This window comes from Rosa chinensis, chromosome 6, assembly GCF_002994745.2.
Source record: "Rosa chinensis cultivar Old Blush chromosome 6, RchiOBHm-V2, whole genome shotgun sequence".
Taxonomy (NCBI): domain Eukaryota; kingdom Viridiplantae; phylum Streptophyta; class Magnoliopsida; order Rosales; family Rosaceae; genus Rosa; species Rosa chinensis.
In genome coordinates, this window is record NC_037093.1 from 3,939,687 (window position 1) to 3,943,534 (window position 3,848).

The window sequence follows — 3,848 nt, forward strand, 5'->3', positions numbered from 1 at the left end:
CGTTCACTAATGAACCTTGTGAGATTACTCACCTTGAATCTCCCGCTGCGTCTTCAATACAGAACAAGGCAGCCAATCCACAAAATAGCCGTCCGAGGAGTACTACGTCACGTACCTAAGGAATTACAGCTCTCATTCAGTCAACGAATCACAAGGGATAACGTTCGAAACCCTAAATCGAACCAAAATTCCCAAGGTGACGCCAAATGAGGCGAAACCACATCCGAGATCTCCCAAAGTCCTCGGAATACGTCCACGATCGATGTGACCAAACCACATGTCGATCGGACGCTCAAATCCTCAAGGATCGAATAAATCGATCAGTATGAAACTGCAAAAATCATAACAATTCCATACGAACTCTAAAATTTGCATATTATATATCGAAACGCTCGTATCAACGAGTAGAACATATATAATACCAAAAACAGTTCCTTAAGTGGCCGGAACACCGCCGGAACGCCACCACAGACGGTGGTGCACCGCCGCCGGCCAAAAACACATTATTTCACAAAACTCCCAACATCAAAGTTCTTCATCTAAGCATGCTTGTGAATTCTCATAACTAGCTCGAAGTCAGAAAACAAGCATAAGGGGTCGAAAACTACCTCACAAGCCGTGAACAGTAATCCAATCCGAGTTGATTGAAGTTTCACGTGAATCGATCCAAACAACCACCAAGGATCGATCGACGAGGCCGTTCTGAGTTCAACCAAGAAGACTTGAAGCCTTGCCGACGTCGGAACAAGGAATTCCGACCGGGTCCGAAATCCACAAACTGAATTGCCTTGCAGCGCCGCCGTGGAGGAGAATCGGCGCTAGAGGAAACCAGAGGGACGACCAGAAGGAGGAGACGATCCTATCTGGAAAGTTTCGTCGCCGGAGACCGCCGCAGTTCGCCGGAAAAGTCGGGTCGGATCGACCGGGTCCGGGTCGGGTCAGTCAGATTATTTCGATTCTGAAGGTGCAGCCGAGAGAGAAGAGAGACTTGGGAAATAGTAATGAAAATAGTAAGTTTCCAACTTGGGAAACTTCTATTTATACCAAAATGGAAATTCCTTCCAATGACCATAACTTTCTCATACGAACTCCAATTTCCGCGTTCCACATGTCCACGAACTCGTATCGACGCGCTCTACAACTTTCGTGAAGAAAGTTTTCGGAGAATCCCAACGAATAAAAAGTCAACCTTTGGCAACCCCCCTAAAACCATATTCTTCAATTAATTATTCGCCCGAAACACTTCCGCTCCATCCACGAGCCACGAAACCGTCCAATAGTTATAAAATTAATTCCGGAAAATCCTCGAAAAATAATTACGAATTTCCGGGGCATCACATTTAGTTTCCTAGAATAAGAGCAAAGGTTGTCAGTTTGTAGTTTGCCTTTGAAATATAGGTTTGAATTTTCTGTGGGAATAATGAACTATCAAGAAAGTTTGTACTGTAATCCATATAATTGTGTTTGTTGTATTATAAATTTCTTCTTTTTTTTCCATAATCCATGCTATGTTCATTGATTCTGTTAAGTCTTTTAATTGATTCTATGTTCTTTGATTTGTTTCATTATGTTCCAGCTCTTATATTTAAAATTCTAGGTAGAACAAAGGTCTACAAAAATCTGAAATTGTGTTTTTGGGCTTTTGATGCAGTTGCCTTTTTACTGAAAACTGTACATTTTGGTTGGGTATTTGAAGTTGGTGTCTTCATAAAAGTTGCAGTAGACATCTTAAAGATCATTTCAAAATTCGAATCTCTTGAAAACGATTTTTCTAGAATTAGTTATGATTTTTTCAAAGTTATAGGTCTGTTGCATGTCTTTTTTTTTAGACAGCAGCACTGTCATGTTCTCGGTTATTTCTTTCAGTACTTCAAATCTGATTCAAATGGACTACGAATTTTCTTTATTATGTTTCTATTCTATAGTACAAGTCATACCTTCAACTAAAAAAAAAAAAATCCCTGTGTTGGGGTGTGACATTGGGCCTCAAACAGAACCGAACCGAACCACACCGCGCCCACCCCTAGCACTTTTAATTTCATTACACATACCCATTTACGCAACAATTTTGATCGATCTTTTCCTTAATTTTGTTGTCTTACTATTATATGAGGTAGAGTGGTTTTTGAGCAAAAACGTTTCTTGAGACCATATTAGTGTGCTTAATTCATGGCCATTTTTGAACGTAAATTGTAATAAATGTCAACTGATATTATTTTGATCGATTGAAAGTAGCATATGAAATGAGGGAAATGTTTTAATGAGGACTTCATAAGAATTTTCTAATTAACGGTTATGAGATTAACTTTTTGATTATATTTCGGCATATTAACTGTTAAATGTTTATGTATGCACGCATGAGTATATCACTTATGAACATTTCTTCCAAACTATTAATCGTTAAGGTAGCGAACTAGATAAAATCAATGGTCAAACCAAATCTGTCAAATTTGAACCTTTCATGTGCATAAATGACAGATCACGATTATAAATGCCTTAAGGATGTTCAATTTGAATGAAAATTTATAGAAATAATTTACTCATGAATATCTAAACATCTAACAGTTGATTTACCGAAATGTGATTGAAAAGCAGGTCTCACAATCGTTGATTATGAAGTCCTCATTAGAGCCCCACCCTACAAAATGATAATAGTGATATAACCCGCCTTACACAGTTCACGTGGAAAAGAAAAGAAAAATATTAGAATAGAGGTGTAAATGAGCCGAGACGGGGCGGATACCAATGTGATCATGTTCGGCTAATTTACTTTTTGTCAAGTTTGAGCTGAGCTAAAACTTGAAACTTGAATATTTTTCTTAAGCCCGATCTGGGCTTGGCTCGGCCCAATTTATTGAAGGAGCTCGAGCTTGGCTAATTTGGCTTTAAGTTTAAAAAATAAAAATAAATAAATATAAAAAAATAATAATCCAAATTTGATGTCTAACTATCACACAAATCCCTTTTATATAGAATAAACTCAAAATGACGAATCTAACTCAAAATTGCACTTAAACTAATAAAATAAGAATGGGGCCGAATCTCTTTTTTGTAATATATTTTACTTAAATTCTTAGATTCTCTTCCAATTGAAAAATAAAGTAATTGTTTATTCAAAAAACAAAAAAAAGGAAGGTAATTGTTGCCTCCATTTTACCAAAAAGACGAAAAAAAAAGGAAGGTAATAAAAAGAATCAAAAATCTGAGATTAGAAAAATTAAATATTTTTTTTTGAAAATTTTCACGAGTTGAGTTTTAACAAGCTCGAGATACTCATCTCACGAGCTAGACAAGCAGAATATATCCTTGTTCAAGCTCAGCTCGTTTTTTTATCAAGCTTAATATTGAGCTCAAACTCGCCTCACTTATCTTACAAACACGAGGTTAACGAGCTAAAATTGAGCCGAATACGAGTCGAACACGAGCTATATCGAGCCTATTTACAGTCTTAAAAAACAACAATCATTTACTCAATAAATTTAGGAGATTCAAAAAAATAGTGAAGTACCAAGCAACCCCAACCAAGAATTCCCAAATATATTAGATATATCACGTGATAGTACGCAATGATTTATTCTACAAATATTGTTACTCTACACGCAACAACTTTTTTTATTTTTTAGCATCTCAATCATTGCATACAATTTAACTATTGCTTTTAGTAACCAAAGACTTTTCTCTCCCTTTTCAAGCTCTTAGCGATAGATTCAAGTTAAACCGGTACTCTAGAGCTTTCATATAAAACATCACCGAGCGTTTTGGAGTAAGCCGTGACGTGTGTAATTTTCTTATCTATTTAAATCAATATCTAATATCTTAGATTATATATATAAAAAACATAACGAGCA